This window comes from Trachurus trachurus, assembly GCF_905171665.1.
Source record: "Trachurus trachurus genome assembly, chromosome: 9".
Lineage (NCBI taxonomy): Eukaryota > Metazoa > Chordata > Actinopteri > Carangiformes > Carangidae > Trachurus > Trachurus trachurus.
In genome coordinates, this window is record NC_139895.1 from 3866503 (window position 1) to 3889811 (window position 23309).

At 39.1% G+C, this 23309-nt stretch overlaps 1 protein-coding gene across 1 annotated transcript in view; it reads right to left on the reverse strand.

Annotated features, from left to right (window-relative positions):
* Positions 1 to 23309, reverse strand: part of LOC310991376 (uncharacterized protein) — a 209862-nt gene that overhangs the window by 186142 nt on the left and 411 nt on the right. The gene's annotated exons all lie outside the window — the stretch shown is intronic.

Below are 23309 nucleotides of genomic sequence, written 5' to 3' on the forward strand. Positions count from 1 at the left end.
AGGCAAGTCTTAACTGGCACAGTTTTGCCACAAATGGCTGCAGATACTGAATTAATACCTTGCAGGGCAAAAACTCTTATATCTCTGAGTTTCCCAACAGCCTTTGATCTGACTCTTCTTCTGATGTAAAGGGACAATATAGATATGAATTCACATGTTCATTTCATTAGTTACATTAAATAGTGTTTGTTGTAATTATTTATTGCATTTACTGTGCCTGTAACTGTAGAAACCTGCCTGTGAGGTCTTGGTGACATGTGCGTGTAACGGATGTGTACTCACTCCACCCATAAAAGACGTGCTAACCAACCCGCCAAGTGGTTGTCAACCTCCTGGCGAAGAGGTTAGCATCGTCGCCTCCGGTGCGGGAGGTCGTGGGATCAAACCCCACCTAGGGCAGGCCGTGAGAAACACAACGCAGAGGGCCAGATCGACATCGGCTACATGCGCACTGCACGCCGGTCAGCTAAACTACACTGCGCTGGCTGCGCTTCTTAGATAAATACAGCTTGATGAAAAACTGCCCCTGAAGGCAACACGCATCAGCGGTTTTGCATGGATTTACCTCTAAAACAACTCTGCTCCGCCGTTCTAAAAATAGCTTGCACCGACAATTAAAGGTAATGAACCTACTGCTATGACTATAGGGATTTTTGGCAATGGGCCAATTTGACAAAATGTTGAACTAACCCTATAATGATCTTTTCTTAAAGCTGTCAGTCTCCTGGTTCAGTCCAACACAGTGGTTCATAACGTCACAGTAAAGACACAAACAACCTGAACCTGAACTACACACAGCCAAGGGTGATTAATATACCAATAATCAATAAATGATAAAATCTGTAATCTCGAATTAACTGTATTGAACATCCAGGACACAAACAGACAATATTCACTCACTGTAACTATGTCTTTACATCTGTTTTCTTGTTTTTGTTACTAACCTGGTAAAAACTGCGTCACAACAGGCACTGAGGATCAGAAGTGAAAGTAAAATGTTTCCTCATTCCCTCTGTGGGTATGAACAGCATCGAGGATGTTGCACTACTGCCTCCTACTGTGGTAAAATAACTCCTACAGTCCATCAGTCCAGTTTTAGACCTCTCCTGACTCGTCCTTCTTCCTCCACAGAATGCACTTGATAATTAGTAACTGTCCATGAACGTTCTCAGTCATCCAGGTCATCTTATTCTTGTGGAGTTGTAGTAAAAAAGCAACTGGACGAGAGGAAGAGAAGAAGTCCAGTTGCTTTTTTACTACAGCTCCACAAGAATTGACTAACACACACATACAAACACACCAAAATATTATGATTTAAAAAAAAATATATGAACGTGAACATATTTTAAAATGTAGTATTATCATTAAAGCACATTTTCATATAAGATAGAGGGAGCCAAGAAACCATGAGACCTCTGACGACTTACATATTGTTCCTGTCCTGTGTTTTAATCTGTCATTCAAATGCTGCCACTCAACTGAGCTCAAAGGAGCGGGGCCTCTTCTCTGCTGAGTTCATCACACCCACTCTCTGTGTTTTACTTTCAATATTCTCTGTGGTTATTTATGAATTCTCCCAAGGAAACACAAAAACAACACAACTGTAATATTGCAAAATTTAGATGTTGTCTTTTATACCAGTAGCAGCACTGCACTGTAAATATAATCTGTTAAAACTAAAAGTCAAAGTGTTTAAGTGAAGTTAATACATTTTACTGAAACTGTAACTGCATGGGAGTCTATGCAGACTGACTCCCTCTAGTGGTGAGGAGATGAACTGCAGCTGTTTTCTTATGATCTCTGCACTCAACCTTTATTACTGTAAAACAATTATCTGTACATACTATAAAGTTCTGCTGTTTTTTTCTTCAAAAGAGAAAGAGAGATGTTTTCATACTGATGTAGGGTTAATCAGTCACAGAGAGAATCAATGTCAGTAAAATAAAAAAGACTTTAGAAAAAAGAGAATCAGACACATGGATATAACGTGGTTTATTCATAAAAGAATAATGAAGCAAAGCATTAGCAAGTGGTGTTAAGTGACAACATGTCAGGATGTTAATTCATCCTCTACAAAATCTGATATGTGGCACATTAATATCTAATATAGAGCCAGATATATTTGATCCATACCAACCCCCATTGCCAACAATTATCTAATTATTTATATGGTTACAGAGTGTAGAGACATAAATGACAGATGTCAGGTTAAATGTCAGAGTCCAGACAGCAGATTGTTACATTCAACAAAGCAGCTGTTGAACTGTTGCTGCATCTCAGCTGCAGACGAGGCCTCGGTGGCTCCAACATGAATCTGGAGTCCTAGAAATCCATAGGGGTCGATTTGGACTGGTGCTGCTCTATAAAGAAAGAGAAAATTAAAGTTCAGAATGAAGTAAAGTGAGTCTGGAAGCCTTGTTGGTTTTTAATCCAAAGCTGTTAAGAAAAGAAAATTGAATTTGAGCCCTGTGGGTCCTAACATTAGTGTAATAATAACTCATCTATCAGACGATGTAGGCCAAACTTTGTGCAAAATTCTATTTTTGATTAAATCCGGGATGAAAGTGCGGTATTTTTTTTCGCATTGGATAATGCAGGCGCACAAATTATACGTCGCATTGCTCACGATTCATCAGCCACTGATATTGGATCCGTCATCCATCAATCAAACGACACACACACACACAAACATTGAATATCCCGCCGATATCCCACTCGATAACGACCAATCAAATTTGTTTTCCTTCTTGGGTAAACTTGTGCGGCAATTTGTGAAAACTCGTAGAAGGAGGCGCAACAAACAAGACAAACGGCCATTTCTGTACACCTTTAATGGTATCTGAAAAATGAATGTGAAATCCATTACCTTCCTTTTCGTCCATAACATCGCTCCCTGTTATGACCAGAAACAGATTTATTAAATCATTACAACTGATGAAGAAAGAGCACAAATGCAATATATTCTTCATAGTTGTCAGTTATAACTGTTAACGATGTTTAATCATCACAATGATGCAACATATTCATTTTTTATTTCAGTAAAAATCCCAGTTTTAACTGTGTAAATTCAGATCTGGTAGAGTGTTTGTTCCCTAATGTGTTTAAATCTATTAAATAGATCTTGTTAAGAATTAATCCAAAATTGATTCAAAATCTGTTACCTGTCGTCATGGTGAACAGTGTGGACCGTGTGGCTTGTGGGATATTTCTCCCTGAGAAGAAGTGAAAATACTTAGTGTTTTACAGATTTTAGAGGAAAACCAGATGTGATCAAACAGCAGAATGATTGTTGTAACGAATGAATGAATGAATGAATGAATGAATGAATATTTTATTTTCGTGTCATGCCACCACTGTGGCCCATCCCATATGGGATTACAAGACACAATAACAAATACAAAAAAAAAAAAAAAACTAGACAGTCCTTCCTGTTGGTGTTACCTGCCACACAGGTGTGACATAAATAAACAATTTCAGATTACTTTCAGTACTCAACTATATATCGCTCTTCGTCTCATTGCCCAAGCCTTTTCAAGAAATAAAGAAAATGCAAAAATATTCAAATGAAAATGATGTTTTAGCTTCTCAGCATCAGTTCAGGTTCAGTTCAACCGTTCAGGTAAACTCACTGTCTGGACGTTGATGTCCGTTATAGCTGATGTGTCCTGGAGAAGCTATAGATATAGATACAGACAATTAGTCATCACCATATGATAAAAGTGGACGCACTGTTTTTGTTCATGACGTCTGATCATCACAAGGGTATATCACCTTTATTTTTTCATTTATAGAACAAAAAAAATCTGAAAATAGTTTACACATATTTTAACAGAATTTAAACCCTGATAATTGGAATTAACCTGAAATCGATTGCCATTAAGTGGATCATCTCTCACTGTGAAGAACATATATTAGTCAAATGTATTCAGTCATTATCACTGAAGAAGAGATTCTAGGTGTTTCACACTACATTAATCACAACATAAACAAACACCATGAAATCAGCGTAAAGGACGCGCTCTCTCTCTCTCTCTCTGTCCTCCTCTCTCTCTCTCTCTCTGTCCGTCTCTTTTTTCTCTGTGATAGAGATGCTGAGTATACTGTAGTAGGCTATATACTGACTATCTGATACCGAGGCTGTTGTGGTGGACTAAGAGAGATGAAGATTTGTGTTTTGTTTTTCATTACGGCTGCCTGATGCGGTCGCTCGCGCTAATGAATTAATAAGTAAATAAATAAATACAGCGATCATCACAAGGGCAGAGTGGTATCTCAACACGGCAGCGACATGCAGTCATCCACCCTCAGTCCTGCTTGGGACATCCACAGCTGCTTTTCAGTGCCAGTTCGTCCCTGCTGTGTTAATTCAGGTGGAGTTTCCTTTACGCACCGACAGCCTTTGATCTCTGCTTTGATCTGACGTCAGATGTGACGGGACAATCTATATAGATATAAATTCACTGTTGATTCCATTAGTTGCATTAAATAGTGGTTATTGTGGATATTTATTGCATTGAAATGTGCCTGGAACTGTGGAGATCTGCCTGTGAGGTTTTGGTGACGTGTGTGCACTGCAGGTCAGTCAGCCAAACTTCCACTGCACCTGCTGCGCTTCGCCCTGCGCTGAGAGTAGACCTGGTTGGAGGTGGCGAGCTTTCAGCGCAACCTCGGCGAGACATTTTCGCACAAAACTTCCACTGCACCAAGCTGAATCTGTGACGCCTCCCCCTGCTGCGCGGCCACGCCTATCTCAGCGCAGCGCGATCTGCCAAACTTCCAATCTGACTTTGCGCTAGGTTGCGCTGGTCGAAACTTGCATTAGACCGGCTGCGCTACCTTGCACCACCTGCGCTGCGCCAAGAAACTAGGGCCCATATGTCTGGTTCTGGTTCCCCATTTTCAGCTCGTTGTCCAAAATGTTTTATTACCCTCACTGGTTGTTTCCTGATCATAAAAATACACAGTTACTTCATGCTCCTAGAATTGTTTAGCTGTTAACAATCAATCTATAACATTTCAATACAAATTAAATGTTGTCAGTATCACTTCCTGTTTTCAGTTCACATTCACATTAACTTGAAGATGATCAGATATGTACTAGCTTTAAACACTGACTAACCAACACCAGTTGTTTGTGATGGAAAATCACTGTGTCACTGATCTTATTTGTCAAATATGTGCCAGTGAGATAAACTCATTCACACACAACCTGCATTGACTTTTAAAAATTAAGTTCATTAAGATTTAGTTGTTCATGTATAACACAAAGTAGCTCTCCGTGGTTGATGGAATGAAAAACTGGTTCCTCCTGTTTGGACGCTGAACCAGAACTATCTTGATGGGCCGACTGACAGCTGAGCCAACTCGAACAATTAAAACTCAACCAGAATAATTTCTGAAATTATAATATACTCGAAAACCCATTGATTATCTCTAATAAAGGCAGACTGTAACCTCAGCGAGTCTAAAACTGATCTCACCTGAACGACACAGGATGATCAGTTTATCACTATTCATCTGATAACATGAACCTGTATCAGTCTGATGTTGTATCATCAACATATTAAACATCCACATGAACAACACAAACACAAAACATTGACTCATTTCAGCTACTTCAGTTTAGATTGAGTTTACTCACCTGGTAGAAACTGTGTCAACAGGAGCTGAAGCTGAAGAGTGAAGTTATTTCCTCCAGACTGTGGCTGACGTTACAGAGCGACCTGTGGTGTGGGCGGAGCTGGGAGCTCGTCTCCGTCTCCGCCCTGAAAAAGCGAAGTCACGTCCAGTCCTTCCTGGTGAGGACGATCTGATCAAACTCTGTTATCAATAACATGATACCTGTTATTGTAGCACAGAGTCTCCGTGCTGTGAACTAGTTTCTTCCCTTGATAAAAATAGATGATCTGGGGTTTTGGCAGGGATTTCATTTTTACATCTTTGTCTTGTAGCCTACATTTATTTTTGGGGAGTGAATTTATGAATTTCTTCCTCACAGGTTGAAAGAAAAAGAGTAGGGATAGTTAAACATTTTGTCAAATTGGCCCATTGCCATAATCCCTATAGTCATAGCAGTAGGTTCGTTACCTTGTTTGTCGGTGCAAGCTATTTTTAGAACGGTGGAGCAGAGCCGTGAGCTGCTCAGAGCTACGCTACGGAGGCTCATTATGGGATTTCTTGGTTTCCCTCATCAAACTCATCAAATAGTTGTGACCTGCACATTCACCACGCTATGAATTAGTTGAATCAAATCATTCACTGGCAATAATAATACATTTTTTGGGAAAAAAGAGATCAGACACGATAATGTATAACATGGTTTATTCAAATCTTAACGGGAGGACTGGGTGGCAGACTGGTTCGTGGGCAGGGGGGGCAGGTCGGTTTACAGCAGGGGAAAGGGCGGGAGGGGGGCGATGCAGGCGGCAGTTGGTGCAGAGGGATGGAGCTCCGGTGGATCTGTGGAAACACAGAGAGAGTGCGAGACACCAAGGCCAAGCTATAAAGTAAGTAGGTGCTCCGCCCTAGTTGAGTAAACAGGCATTTAAAAAAAACTCTGCTTATATTGGCAATTGGCAAGTAAAATCTGCAAAAATCTGATTTATGACACCTAAATCATATAAAATTGTATAGGCTAAGTCATTTTGAGAAAGAGTTGATTTTTGTCATGTCATATGGATAGATTTTCCGACTTTTCACTCAACCAACGCAATATCGTTCCATTCATTCATCTCCGCATAGTGCTCTTTCTCTGTTACACACACACACACACACACACACACACACACACACACACACACACACACACACACACACACACACACACACACACACACACACACACACACACACACACACACAGATAAGCGTGCATGCATGACAGCAGTGCGCGGAAAAAGGGAAGCTCATACGGTCCGATCGCCCCTTAACTCTGAGCTGAAGTGACATGATTCATAAAGTTACATGTGTGTGTTTCATCAGTGGTACAGCAGAACAACTGGTTATGTTCTGTTTGTGAGGACTAATGGTTGGAGCTGGACTCTGTTTCATTGGCTCTTTGAGGCCAGAGTTTTGGATATTTAAAACTCAACAACTGTATCTTTTACATTTGTTATATTTAAGATACTAACAGCAGAATAGTTCAGTTTAAAACCGATGTCATCTCCTGGTATGGACACAAATTAATTTAATCCAAAACTGTTGGTGATGGCTGATGATTATTAATCATTGTTATTTTATGTAAAAAGCTGATTTAATGTGAACACAGTTGAATCTGATCCTAAAGAACAGATCAATTTGAGGAGACCATTACCAGTCTGGATGCGCCTTCTTTTAGGAGGAGTCACAACTGTAAAAGACAGAAAGTCACAAACTCAGTTATAACCATTGAAGAGCAACAGTAACTTGAGATGTGAAACAGCAGAAAGTTGTGACTCAGTTCAACTCACTGTCACGGTCTAAAGGTCCGTTAGTGGTGCTGCTGGGTTCTGGATCATCTTCTTCTGGAAAAGACAAATAAAACAGATTTGTGTTAAATGAACTCTCAGAGTCACTTCTGTTGCTGCTGTGGGAGTTTTTTTTCTCTTGTGTGTTATGAACACAAAGCTGTTTAATCCAAAACTGTTGATGATGGCTGAGCAATTGGATATATTAGATGTCCTTTATTTATTTCCTTCAAAATCTGCTAATCTGAACACAGTTTAATCTGGGTTTAATCCTAAACAATAGATCAAATTTAATATGAAGTCCTTACCTCTCAGGCTGTAAATTCTCTTTTGAGCTTTCACTGTAAAGGACAAAAATACAGCCATTACCACTGAAGAAGAATGAGCTCTGTACTGTAGCCTATGTCTTAATCCATTGGTGTTTTATTGAGTTAAAGGGATATTCTGGCGCAAATTTAACCCATGACGCAACGCACTGTGACACAGAGTTAAACGACCACACTTCTCCAGCACATAGACTCCACCGGCAGGCAGTGACCACACTGACCACTTGATTCCCAGCACTCCACCGCAGCTCTCCCTCTTTCACTTTTCTCCTCCATTTCCTTCAGCTTGTCTTCAGTAAACTCGGTCTCAAACTGATCGGGGCGCCCATCGAAATGAAACCAGTGGTTGTTGTTCTCAAACTGCATAAACTCAGCCGTGTTGTGTTGTCCCTTCTGTGACGTCTGCTTCACCAATTACAGGCACAGTCTCTTCCGGCAACAAACGCCGTCCATCTCACGTCATGTCTAATATCGCGCTTGTTTACGTGATTTTCTCCGGTAAATATCTTAACTCATTGAGTGCCGCGCTCCTTTCCAAAGTTTTAGTCAAGTGTACCGGCAATTTAGACCATTTTTGACGATTTTTGTAGAGCCACAGTGTATTCTATATTATTACCACCAACACATACTGTGGCTCAATTGAAAGGTTTAACTTAATGCTTCAAGTGGCCACAAACCGTTTGTTTCTACGTGCCTCCGTTCCTGAGAAAAGTCAAGCTAAACATGGCTGGGTTTCACCAAAATCCCTCCTTTTTTTCTAGAAAAGGAGATAGAGCGTCTTTTATGAAAGGTGCGCTGTTTGTGTCTGTCGCTCTTCTGACACTCGCATTTCTGGATCAAAGGGCTCGTATAAGATAAATATATACAACAGTTGTTGTTCTATTCACAAAACCACCAGCGGGGGCGGGGGGGGGGGCGCCACTAAACAACAATAACACAGACGCACCGTGCCGTGTCACAGCTTCTCCCCGCGGAGCGTGAGGGTCTGTCGGCCACAGCGGCTCGGGAAGACCGGTCCCGCCGGTGGTCGCGGTCCTTCTGTGGTACGGGTCGGTGATGCCGGTCTGCTTTGGCCCAGAGACCATCAGATTTTACCGCGGGGGGACGTTGGGGAGGACACGGTGTTGCTCGAGGTGAAGACCGGGCGGGACTGTCGGCTGAGAGCTTCCTGTTTCTGCTCCGAGCTGCTGGAGCAGCTGCTGCAGCCTCGCGGGTGAGAGCAGAGCAGCTGCGGAGCAGCTGCTGCATCTGCATGCAGAACTCCGTTTGCAGAAGCCCAGTTATGATAAAAAACTTCCAGATCATGAGCTGTCATGTGACTTTGATCGTCATCTATTTCAGTTCTCCTCGTCGTAGAGTCCCCAAATTTACATATAATGTGTATTAAAGTGTCTATTTTCATAATTAAAAAAAAAAGCAAAAAACGAAAAATCTCGTTTTTGGCACTCAACGCATGGGAACGAAAAACGAGAAATTACGTGGTTGGCACTCAATGAGTTAAGTTAGAATGGCCCAATTCCGTTCATTTCCCTGCGAACACTATAATATATACATATAACAGATTGACAAGATACATTGGAACTTTGACTGCATTGCATGGAGTAATAATCATGTTATGGTTATGGTTACGTCATGTCATGTGCAGTCCTTGCTAAAGCTGCTACAACTAGAGAAGGTAACGGTCAGCAGACTTCATCTCTCTAACTCGGTGTCACAGTGCATTGGACCATGGGTTAAATTTACACCGGAATATCCCTTTAATCATATCCCACAGTTAAAATTCAGTAACTTCAGATCTGATTAAACATCGGAATAGTTCTGATTTGGTTCAGTTAAACTCACGTTCAGGTCGGATGTCATCATTGGATCTGATGCTGAAGTCTGTGTGAATACAAAATAATTTAATCCAAAACTATTTATAATGGATGATCATTGTAATAATAGATAATAGAGATGTGAATGTATACTAAAATATGTACACATGTTAACTGTGCAATGTGTTCCGTTAAATTATGTCAACGTGTGAGCCAAACTAGAGATGCACTTTCTACAAAACTTATCTTTGAGAGCTTCTCCAGTTTGACCAATAGGTGGCAGTATAATGCCAGGTTATCGTCCAAGGGGGCAGGCATTTTCAGGGGTTTCCGCCTGAGTGTTCAGATTATATTATATATATATTATATAACTCAACAGTCCTGTTCGCTCTGTACCTTTTTTGCTCAGGTTAGTCTGTTTTCCAACTTACCTATTTTGTTATTGTCAATCTAATGTAGCTAAATTAATATGATGTGTAGACGATATGAACAAACTGTTGTTTTGATTACTGTTCTGAATATGTGATGATTATGTTTTAGTGTCAGTGGCAATGCAGGGTAGCACGAGCTAAACTAAGATAATTCTTATATCGGCAGCTCACGTGTTGCTGTTTGTCATGGGGGACAACCGCCATTCTGATATCCCACCAGTCCGATATAGGGCTCTAATTGTCAAAATGGCAACATTTTCGGACAATTTTTGCCTCCTATGGTCGGAATGACGGTATTTTTTTTATTTTCTTAAACATCCTGCCTTTTCAACAATTCCTTTAGTAGCGTATTCTTTCCTAAAACGATTTTGCACTGGTTGGGTTTAGGCAATGAAGACAGCAGTTGGTTAAGTTTGGACCAGGTAGAGGCTAGACAGGCAGACTAGTCCCTGTCTGCTCTGCTGCGTAATTACACACAACCATGTGGGTATTACTCTATCAGCATGTCTTAAAGAAGGGAGTCACCTGTTGAGTAACACACATTTCCTTATATTAAAGCCTTGTCGGAATGGTGGGACGTTTGCATGTCGGAATAGCGATGTCGGACTGGTGGGATGTCAGAATGACAACATGTAACTGTTTGTTATTGATATGGCTTTGTGGTTTATTTTGGATGAATGTGTAATAAGACAGTCTAGATGAGAACTCAATAGAAGCAGCCGTGTCCTGCTAACTCTGTACCCTTTTTGCTCAGTTCTCAGATGCAAATACAACTGCCAATGGGCATCGGCAGCCAGGTACCTGTTACTGTACAAGAGTACTGGGCAGAAATTACATTGTGTCAACACCCTCCGTGGGCCTTTGCAATGCTTTGTTTTAACTAAACAGTCAGGTTCCCCTGGTCCATACCAGGTCCCTTCTGGGCAAACCCATTCAAGGACGCCCTGCCTAGCTCCCCAAAAAACATATAAATTGCATGTATCGTTCAGGGATTTTTATTACCTAAACGTATACTGTTTCATTCCGTGTGAATGTTTACCCTCACACACCCCTAATAGCATTTTTTTGTTATTTTAATCAGATTTAATCTGAGCACAATTTAATCTGGATCCTAAAGAATTGATCAAAATAAATGAAGTCCATTACCACTCATGCTGCGCCTCATTTTTCGAGGAACTTCAACTGGAAAGAACAGAAGTAAACAGACTCAATCAATAACTTAAGAAGAAAGAGCATAAATGTGTTTCATCCTGAATTAATTCATTGGTTTTTCACAGAGCTGATCACCTCTTACAATCTGAACTGAAATCTGATCAAACAGCAGAACAGTTCTGACTCTGTTTAGTTAATAATAATAATAATAATAATAATAATAATTTTATTTATAAAGCGCTTTACATCAAAGTGCTGTAGAACACATCAAAAACTGCAAGCAGTTTACAAGCAGAGACATTCCAAAAAACAAAAACAGAGTACAAAAACATATTTGAGACTTTTACTAATGAAAAACCTAGGACCCATATGCCACAGGAAATAAGTGGGTCTTAAGCTTTGTTTTAAAACCCCCAATTGAACAGGCCTGCCTGATGTCCGAAGGGAGATTGTTCCACAGGGTCGGAGCCCGGTAGGAAAAGGCGTGCTCACCAACCGTCTTTTTCCTAACCTTTGGAACACAGAGAGACACACTCCCCTGGGAGCGTAGAGACTGTGTGGGAACATACACATTCATTAAATCACTCAAATACAAAGGTGCCAAGCCGTTTAGGATTTTAAAGGTTTTAAAAGCACCTTAAAATCTGCTCTAAACTGAATAGGGAGCCAATGAAGAGAGGCCAGCACTGGCGTAATGTGCTCATACCTAGATGAGCCAGACAAAATCCGGGCTGCAGTATTTTGAACCATTTGTAGTCGATGAAGGCTCTTCTTTGGTAGTCCTGATAAGAGGACATTACAATAATCGAGCCTAGATGTAACAAAGGCGTGAATAAGGACCTCGGCATCTTTCATTGACAGAATTTGTCTGATTTTGGCTATATTTCTTAAGTGAAAAAAGTCAGAGAAGGCACTGTTATAAAGAATACGTTGGGATCTCCCTGACAGGTAAGATCTCAGCCATGCAAGTACCTGACCAGAGATGCCAAAGTAATTTTTCATAATATGCAGTGATCCACAGTATCAAACGCGGCGCTAAGATCTAATAATATAAGGACAGATGTTGAGCCTGAGTCCATGGCTAATAGTAAGTCATTGACAACTTTTGTGAGAGCAGTTTCAGTGGAATGATTGGCACGGAAAGCAGACTGTAATGGTTCAAATAATTCATTTGATGACAGAAAGTGTATAAGCTGAATTGAAACTACTTTCTCCAAGATTTTTGATAAAAAGGCTAAGTTTGAGACGGGTCTGTAATTTGCTAAGGAATTACTGTCAAGGTGTGGTTTCTTTAACAAAGGTTTGACCACAGCAGCCTTAAAGCATGCAGGAAATACCCCTGTGAAGAGGGAGAGGTTCAGGATGGATAGACCTAATGTTGACCAGAGTTCCTTAACAACCCATGCTGGCAGAGGGTCAAGAGAACAGGTAGTACTTCTTGCAGCCATAACAGTATCGGTAAGCACATCCAAAGAAATAGGCTTAAACTCACAAAAACCTTGTTCAGGAAAACAAGGCATAGAGGCAATACCATTTAATCCCCTGGGTTGAGGTATTCTGGATCTAATGTCCTCAACTTTCTGAAACTGCATAAAATCTCCAACTTGTCTGATCATTTCCAAGTCAAGTCAGTTAAACTTACAGTCAAAGTGTGATGGTCCATCACAGGTGTTGTTCAGTGGATCATCTTCATCTGTAAAAGACACAGACAAATTAATTCAGTTATTACCATTTGAAGAAAAAGAGCACGTTGTTCTGAATTATTATTAATAATTCACTTTGTGCCAACAACATGATATCCATTTGCATTTGTGTTGTCAGAATCACTTCCTGCTGTTATTTTCAGTCTACACTCTTATTGACTTGGAAATGATCAGACAAGTTGGAGCTTTTAACACTGACAGAGCTACTTCCTGTACATTCTGATGTGATAGAAAAAGGATGATAGAAAGAGGCCTAAAATTACACATTTTAGACTTTAAATTGTAAAATGACCAAAAGTGACCATTATAATGGGACACAGTTAAGAGGGTGAATCCATAATCAATATTCAACTGATAATATGAATCTGCACTGTTCTCTATTAAACATCCAGGACACAAACAGACATTCTCTTACTGCAACTACATCTTTATATCTGTTTTTGTTGAGTTTACTCACCAGATAACTGCATCATCACAGGCACTGAAGTTCACACTGAGAGAAAAACAAACTCTGGTCAACAATTCATGTTAATGTTTGTACCGGATTGAGTCAACGTCCAGTTAAAGGACAATTCCAGGCAAATTCAACTCAGGGCTGTATTTTGATAATCATCCTGCAGTTTAATGCAAGATAAGGGTGGTTTTTAAGCAACATTTTAGTATAGCTACATGTAGAGCTACTTCAGAAACATTCACGCTTTGCATTAGCATGCTATCACTGTGAGAACATTAATTTATTATTACTGCTGCTGTAGGCCTATTACAACATCAGTTAGCCTCCTAGCCTGTTAGCTTCCAACCTGCTAACCTCCTAGCCTGTTAGCCTGTTAGCTTCCAACCTGCTAACCTCCTAGCCTGTTAGCTTCCAACCTGCTAACCTCCTAGCCTGTTAGCTTCCAACCTGCTAACCTCCAGAAAACTGATGTAGTTGATCATGTGTCAGACTCTGATCCTTAGTGTCCTCAGCATCAGAGCTGCTGTCCAGAGGAGATCTGAGCTGTTTCTACAGGCAATCATCTAAACTTCCTTCAGTGGAACTCATGGTCTGTCTGAGGCTTACCACTGACCAACAGGAGGAAACTCACTGAACAGAAAAAAAGAAATAGGCTCTGGTTTTACATATAAACCATAATGCTTTATTCTTCACAGTGTAACACGTAGACACATTTTTACTGTAAAATACGGTAAAATGTTGGTTGTGGTTCATAATTATTATTATTAGGCTAAACCAATAAGTAACCACACAGTGGTAGGCCAATCAGATCAAAACAAAGATGGTGGACAGCTGCTACAAAAACAAGAAAACAAAGACGCGACTTAAGAAATGTTAATTTCTAAAAATAAAAAAAAACAACCTGTTAACTTTACTAAAAGCTGTCAGTCTCCTGGTTCAGTCCAACACACTGGTTCATCTAACGTCTCAGTAAAGACACAAACAACCTGAACCTGAACTACAGCCGAGGATGATCAATATTCAGTTAGTAATGTAAATCTGTAACTGTCTAATTGCTCTAATTAACTCTATTAAACATCCAGCAGGATACAGACATTCACTCACGATGTAACTGTCTCTTATCTGTTGCTGAACTGCGTCACAGGCACTGGAGTCCAAAAAGTAAAACTAGACCTAGACCTACACCACACCCTGGTGAATATAAGAAGTATTCTCAAAACTTTCATCACAGCTAAATGTATATTGAAGGTTGAACCTGAGTAAAGGTCCAGAGGTTTCAGTAGCAAAGTGAAACCTCCTGAAACAATTAAATCCAAGCTGTCACTCAGAAAATGTTGTAGAACTGATCCATCATTATAGCAGAGAAAGTGTTTCACTCAACTCAACTCAAATGTATTTATAAAGCACATTTAAAAACAACCTCAGTTGCCCAAAGTTTGACACTGATGTGACTGATTTAGTGCTCCAAGAAATTAACACAATATAAAAGTCTACCAAACAAACACATTTAAACCATCTATTGATCAACTCTATGACAAAAACAGACATTTACTCATTTTAAGTCTTTTTTATCTGTTTTTGTTGAATTCACTCACCAGTTACTTACTCGCTCATGTACAAATGACTCGTTAATTATCTTTCAAGAAAGCTGATGGTTTCCTGGTTTAGTTGAATCATTTGAACTGATCTATTGGTTCAACGATGTGGATCTGCAGCCGTCTGTTGTTGTTTTATGAACTCTATTAAACATCCAAAACAGACAACATTCACTACATTTAAGTTTATTTATATCTGTTGAGTTTACTCACCAGATTAAAGCTGCGTCACAACAGGTTCTGAATGCCACACTGAGAGGAGGTAAATACTGGTTAAAAATTAACAGTACAAGTTGTTCCTGAGTCAAAGTCCAGGATATTACAGTATTATGATCAGTGACTGATTAAACTGAGTAGAAGTTCTCACTTGTGAACAGTTTTTGTTTTATTAACACTGGGAGTACTAATAGGCTACTACTAGTAGTTGTAGTAATAATAATAATATAAAATAAGTTTTGATAAAATCACTATAAACATGACAAAACATTTTCAGGTAGACAGACTTTTGTGTTATTTTTATTCACTTTTTCACTGTTACATCTCATTTTAACTCAACTTTTATATAATTCTGGTTCGACTTGTTTTCTGTTACAACAACTCTTTGTATGAATGAAATACATACAAATAACGGTTAATGTGAAGTGTAACACATATTGCATTACATTTTAAAGTAAGTAACATACAAATCCAATAAGAGGCTCATTAATACAGAGGAAGAGTCAGTGTGTGTTGAACTGGTGTTTCTGTAACCTACCAACTGTTAAACCAGTGTCAGTGTCACATTGAGCCACTAGGTGACACTGTTGAGTTTAACACTGAAAGTCAAACATGTGAGTCTATGGAGACTGACTCACTGTTGGAGACTCCCTCTAGTGGTCAGGAGAGGAACTGCAGCTGTTTTTTTTATGATCTCTGCACTCAACTTTTATACCAAAGAAGATTTAATTACTGCATCTTTGCCTTCCTTCTTCTCTCCTTTAAATCTCCACCAGCCAATAACTGCTTCATGCTCCTGATCACTGGCTGCAGTCAGACTCATGTTGGTTAAAGAGACTCACTGACAGTAAGTGATAAAGTATTGAATAAAATGGCACACATGAAGATTAAGTGGTTTAATTCATAGACACTTTAATTACATGTCATTTACATGGCAATAACTGAGTTGTAAATATTTATAAGTTATTTGTTGAACATTTTTATTTGTTTTGTGATTGTTGCAGGCAAAATTCCTTAATTTTGCGGTGGGTTTGATTAATAGAGGCAATGGGATGTGCATGGACAGGGTATTTATGCAATTTTAGGCAATTAGCGGGTTGTAACATTTTGTTTGCAGGTGCTGCCGCAGGTGATTCATCCTTGATGTGTTTCCACAAGTTGAATCCTCCAGGATTCTCTCTGGTGCCTCCTCAGATGATCGTATGAGTTTGGACAGGAACTTGTTTCCCTCTGTAAAGAGAAAGAAGGTTAAAGTTGTGGATGAAGTGCAGTGAGTGTTGAAGCCTCCATGTTTCTACAGAGACAGTTTCATATCTGAACACAGTTTAATCTGGATCTATCCACTGGATCTTGCTGTGCATTATATACCGGTAAAGCAAGTGCAATATACCATATTATTGGGGCTGATTATTGATCATAAACTGTAATAAAAATAAATAATTTGGTAATAAAAACGGGATGCACTTTACCAGTAATTAAAAGATTCACAATATATCTGCCACAACAAAATATAAGACAAGTAATTCAATATGGAGTTTAATCCAAAACTGTTGATGAGGCTGATCAGTAGAAGATTAGACCTTTATTTATTACCTGATTGAACCCAAACACAGTTTAATCTGGATTGACTCCAAAAGAATAGGTCAAAATTAATGTGAAATCTAATTACCACTCTGGAAGTTCAGTTTGGATCCTGGATCATCTTGTACTGCAGAGAACAGAAATAAAGAGGAAATGAAATGTGGATGTTTTGGCAATGTCTGTGCCAAACGTCAGAAAAGATACTGTATGTTAATACATAAATTACATGACTGCTTCATATCCACTTTAAATCCCACAGGTTAAACTGTGTAACCTCAGATGTGATGTGTGAAGACTTGAGGTTAACTCACAGTCAGGTCGTGTGCCTCCATCAAGGCTTCCATTACTGTTGCTACGTTCTGCAAAAGCAATGTAGAGAAATATACAGATTTATTCAGTCATTGCCACAGAATAACAAATGTAATTTTAAACCAGAACTCTTGCTGACATCTGTTCATAATGTTATACGTATCTACATTCAATCATGAAGAACTGAACAAATGAATGTGAAATGTGTTACCATTCAGGGGCTGAACAATAGATCCTGGATCATTTTTCACTATGAAGAACAGAAATGTACAGATGTATTACAGTAAGAATAAAAAGAAAAAGCACTTCAGAATTAATTGATTGTGTTTACAGTTTAATAGATTAAAGCAGAAGTAAGTGATATATTTGTGTTAATATAAGTCTTAAATAGTTATATCTTCCGACAGCAATCACTTACATGGAGTGTTTGGACCGAAACACGGGTCTCTCAGTCCCTCTGCTCTGCTCTGAGCCGAGGAGAAAACATTTATCGTATCCCACAGTTTTTATCCAATGAGGAGAGAGAACGGCATGCAGGGCTGTGTGTGCAGCCAAGGAACGCCGTGAATGTGGCGACGTAGGGACGAGGACTGTTATGGTGCGTTCAAGGAAACTCGTATTTTTCCGACCGTGAAGTGGTACCAGTTCGATCTGGTACGAGTTCACCGGTCGGAAGTTACGAGTGGCCGTTATAGTGACTTTCACCGGTAAAACAGGTCGGAAAAACACGAGTGGGTTGCCTGGAACGCTACAAAGTCGTAAGTTGTGACTTGAAGCTGTAATTTACGGTTTCAAAAGCCTGCCTGGAACGCAGCATTAGCCAAAACGACCGGACCACTTACTTCTGCTTTAACAATATTTCTTACCAAGCATATTTTTGGTGAGTTCCTCTGTAGAGAGCAAAGCACAAAGATTCAGTTATTATACTACAGAAAAAGAACAAGCACACGTATTTATATCAGAATTAATTCATTTGTGTTTTAACACATTCATTAAAGATCTGCTAGAAACTGGTGCTGCTTTTAATCTGATGAAAGTTGCTTCATTTTACTGAGCTAAATAACTATCAAAGTAAAAACATGTTCCATGTGTGTGTTTCATCAGTGATAGAGCAGCATAACAACAGGTCACAGCAGTGTTAGTGTGGTCTAATGCAGTAGTTCTCAAACTTTTTGGACCCTAAATTGACACAAATTAAACATTTTGAAGCAAACACCAGAAATACATATTTGTACAGAGACTTAAAAAATTAGGGCCAATGGTGTGAACTTTTTGGAAACATTGTAGAGACATGTCTGGAAAAAAGAGGTACAATTTCTCAAAAAACGTTTAAGCATTTCTAAAAAAAAAAAAAAAAAAAAAAATTCTCCAAAAAGTGCTCATGTGAATCAGTTCCCACAGTGAAGGACACACATGTAGAAAGTGATTCAGTTCAGCTGCTCTGACTGGTTCTGATCTAAAACTGTTGATGAGGCTGATCAGAAGAAGGTTAGATGATCTTTGTTTATTATTTCTATAAAACTGGTTTAATGTGACCACAGTTTAATCTGGATTAACTCCTAAACAATGGATCAGAATGAATGTGAAATCTCTTACCAAGCAGGGAACGGCAGAGTAAGAACTCCCTCTCTAAAGAAATGAAACACAAAGATTCAGTTATTACCACAGAAGAATAAAGAGCACACATGAAGTGATTATTTCACAAATATGGTAATAGCTACACTGTGGAAATGAATAAGGTCCAGTAATATGTATCGCTATGTTGTTTGTATTGTTTTTGTTTTGTTGTTTTGTCTTGTTTTGTCCTGTAGATCGTTGTGAGTTGTTGTGGTTATGGATGTTGTTATTGTGTTTATGGTGTGATGTGTTTCTGTATTTATCTACTGCAATGGATAGTTAATCTGTGAAGGTAGACTCCAGGAAGAATAGCGATGGCCTTTGCCAAAGCTAATGGAGATCTAAATAAATGAAATGAAATGAAATCCAAAACGGATAATGAGGCTGATCAGAAGAACCTGTATTTATAATTTCTTTACGTAAAACTGGTAACACAATTTCATCTAGATGAACTCCTTGATAATAGATCTAAATTACTGAAATGTAAAATCAGTTACCATGCTCTTTTTTCCTGCAAAGTGCTTCCTCTGTAAACAACAGAAACACATACATTCAGTTATCACCACAGAGGAAAGAACACAAACATATTTAATCATAATTAACTCATTGGTTAAAACTCTGTATTATATGTGTCTGTTGAATGTAAAAACATATTTAATATGAACACTCTGAACAATCTGAATGTAATCCCAGAGAACAGATCAAAGTTAATGTGAAATCTGTTACCAGACAGGGAGAAGGAGCTCCATAGGAAGTCTGTAAAGAACAGAAACACAAACATCCAGTTATTAGCACTGAAGAAGAAAGAGCATGAATATAGTTTTAATCTAAGACTGTTGATAATGCTGATCAGTAGAACATTAGAGACCTTTATTTCTTATCTCTTTAACGTTGGTTTACAGTAATCTGAACAAAATTTAATCTGGATTAACTCCTAAACAATAGATCAAAATGAATGTGAAATCTGTTACCAAACAGGGAGATGGGACTGTAAAGTTCCTCTGTAAAGAACAAACATTTAGTTATTACCTCTGAAGAAGAAAGCGCACATATGTATTTTCTATGTATCTCATTTTACTCAGACAGACAGAACATAGTTTATTCGGAATAATGTGTATAATAAGTGTAATGTGAAATCTTTTACCATGCTCTGATAGCCTGCAAATGGTTTCCTCTGTAAAGAAGAGAAACACAAAGATTCAGTTATTATCACTTTAGAAGAAAGAACACACATGTATTTAAATTCAGAATTAATTCACTGATGTTTCATGTAATTCATTAAATCCCACAGTTGAAACTGTGTAAATCCAGATCTGATCTGGCACATTCGTGTGTAGGAGTAGGGGTGTCCCAATCCCCGTTAGGACAGAGGGTTAAGTGTAGGGGGAAAAGATATATGGGATTGGGCCTTATTGAGTTGCAGCAGATCACAGGTAGCATTTCATCTGTTAAACAACAGTAAAACAAGTAAAAAAAATAAATAAAAAAAAAGTATTACAAATTTCATAAATAGGTTGACAATAAGATACAGTAACACCCATCATCATTAAGAACCACACTTCAAGATGATGTTAGTGTCAGCCTTAACTTGATCAGGCCAGCTGAGCAGGATAAGAACAGTGGTTATCAATTATTAAGAAATGTAATGGTCTGAGGCACAAAAGAACATTTTGCTCTGTTTTTAGTAAACAGAAGGGGGCAGTATCGTCACCTTGTTGGCAGAAGGCTACTTTAAATGTGAGGCCAAGGGGGTGCCTTTGGTCACCTGTAATATTCCTTGCCTATTTTCCCACCCTATCTTTGTGGATTAGCACTTGACTAAATATACATATGATTTTTTCTGTGACTCTGTGGCATTGCCAACAGAAATTATAGAGTGGATAGATGGATGGATGGATGGATGGATGGATGGATGGATGGATTGGGTGGGTAGGTAGGTAGGTAGATAGATAGAACACAGTTTATTCAAGATTTAAGTCTAAAGAACAGATTGAAATTGATGTGAAATCTGTTACCAAGCTCTTTTATGAGTTTCTCTGTAAAAAAAAACAGAAACACAAAGATTCAGTTATTACCACTGGAGAAGAAAGTGTACATATTAGACATTAAAACTGTGTATTATATGTGTTTATTTAATGTAAAAAAAATAAAATAAGAAACCCTGATTTAATCTCAACACAGTGTAATATGAACGTAATCCCAGAGAACAGATAAAAATTCGTGTGAAATCTGTTACCGAGCTCCTCTTGGAGTTCCTCTGTAAAAAAGAAAAAAACAGGAACACAAAGATTCGGTTATTACCACTGAAGAAGAAAGCACACATTAAAACTGTGTATTATATGTGGTTTATTTAATGTAAACATGAAATAAGAAACCCTGATTTAATAACACTGAATGTAATCCCAGAGAACAGATCAAAATGAATGTGAAATCTGTTACCTCTCACTATGGTGCGCCACATGGGGTTCAGATCTGATGCTACAGTAAAACACAGAGAGACAGATGAACAAAGAGCACAGATTATATTTAATCCAAATTTAGTGGTGTGTTAATGTTATGGGTACAGGTCCGTGTGCGGCACCGGGCTTGACCCGTGGTTTCCAGTAGGGATGGAGTGATTTTCAATCGGATCGTTTATCGGCGATCGAAGGCAGGATCGTGATTTTCTTTTCTTTTTTCAAATGGCGATCTTTAAGGCGATCTTTACTGCCATAACATGTTAAAGAAATAATCTCTAGAACCTGTGCCCTATTTAGATTATTTCTTTGTGTTCTTTTTGGTTATGTTTTTTGTTTCCGTAAAGTATGGATTTCGTTAGTTACTTTGTGTTGATTAGGCAGGAGTTTGCTAGCAACTCTTTTTGTTTATTTATTGATTAGACTCCCGCTTTCTTCCCATTGCGTTGTACCAAGCACCTGATTATTTTCATCGTTCTCTAAATAAACCTACATAGATCTCTAGCCTGCATCCTGTGTAGGAGCCATTTTAGCTTTTATTTTGTTGTTTTCTGTTTTATTGTGATAACCTCCGTTGACACCGGAAGTGACGTCACGCACTTCTGGGTCGCGGGGGTGATTTAAGTTTTTTTTTTACAGTTTTTGACTGTGTCATTGTGTCGTTTTGTGTCCTGCCTGTCACTACACGCAAGAGGTATTGTGTTGTTAATAAATGTTGTTTTTACTATTGGAACCTCGTCTTGGACACTTTGATTGATCGCACATGCACGCGTCCGAACACCTGAAAGACCAGCCGCCGTGACCTTCTCCTATCACTGGGACGGGAAGAAGGCCACTTCATCCTGGTTGCCTTTTTGTTAGCCTACTTCCTTCTCACCCCTAGACACAGTGGGTTGTAACAGTTAAAAACATAAAGATAGCATCTATAAATTTGAATCTGATTGTTCATTTGTATGTTAATTTTTCTGGTGGTGTGTGTTGGTGTGGAACAGAACTGTGAAAATGAATTTCAATAAATCATGAATCTGAATTTAAGAGTAGTTCTGACTGTCCGTTTAAATTCAAACATAATTTAATCTGAACAAAATTTTGATTTGATCCTTCACAGTCGATCTGGATTAGATTAAAGTGACAATATACTGTCATGGGGTCAGAGCCAAGATTGCTGCTGAGGGGTCAAATTTCTCTGTAAGGATTTTCCTCCATGAACTCACCCAGACCACTTAGGATGTTCCCCATGTCCAACTCGTTCTCCAAAAGGTTTCATTAATCCCACTGGTGGTTTTCTGATCGTTAAAAAAAAAAAAGCAACATTTTAGTATGTTCTACTGTATCTGTAGAGCTACTTCAGCAAGATTGACTCTTTACATTAGCACACTGTCACTTGAGTACATTGATTTATAGAAACTGTTAATGTGTTACAACATCAGTTAGCCTCCTAGCCTGTTAGCGTATTAGCTTCCAACCTGCTAACCTCCAGAAAACTGATCTAGTGGATGATGTGTCAGACTCTGATCCTTAGTGTCCTCAGCATCAGAGCTGCTGTCCAGAGGAGATCTGAGCTGTTTCTACAGACAATCATCTAAACTTCCTTCAGAGGGAACATGGTCTGTCTGAGGCTTACCAGGAAACACTGACCAACAGGAGGAAACTCACTGATCAGATTCTAAACATAATGACTTGTTCTTCACAGTGAAGCACATAGACAAACTGTTGAAAGACGGTCAAAAAAACCTGCAGGTATGTTTATTAGCGATTGTTTTCTCCACCGGGATGACGACAGAGGTTGGCCTGGCCGACGAGCTCAGCAGAAGGGCAGTTGCCTCTGAGAGGAGCAGCTGCTGCTCCGGCCCTCCGGTGTTATGTCGCTGCTCCCACAGGTAGCCTAGAGCGTCACTACTCTGAAACGTAGTAAACTTCTAAACATATCAAAACTTAACAAAGTGACGCTACATTGCTACAGCATGCAGGAAATAAAGTAGGAAGTAGTCTGCTGACTTGACACCAGCCACAACAGAGGAGCATGGGAGGAGGCAGGGCCAGCTGGAGCAGATACCTCGACATGACCATGTACCATGACCATGAAGCATTGACGTCAACGCCACCCCAATGTAAAAAAAAAAAAGTCAGTGCAACCGAGTAAAACACGGTGTGCAGAGAAATCCAAATCATCTAGTAAGGTTTACCTCCAAATGTATTAACCTCATCAT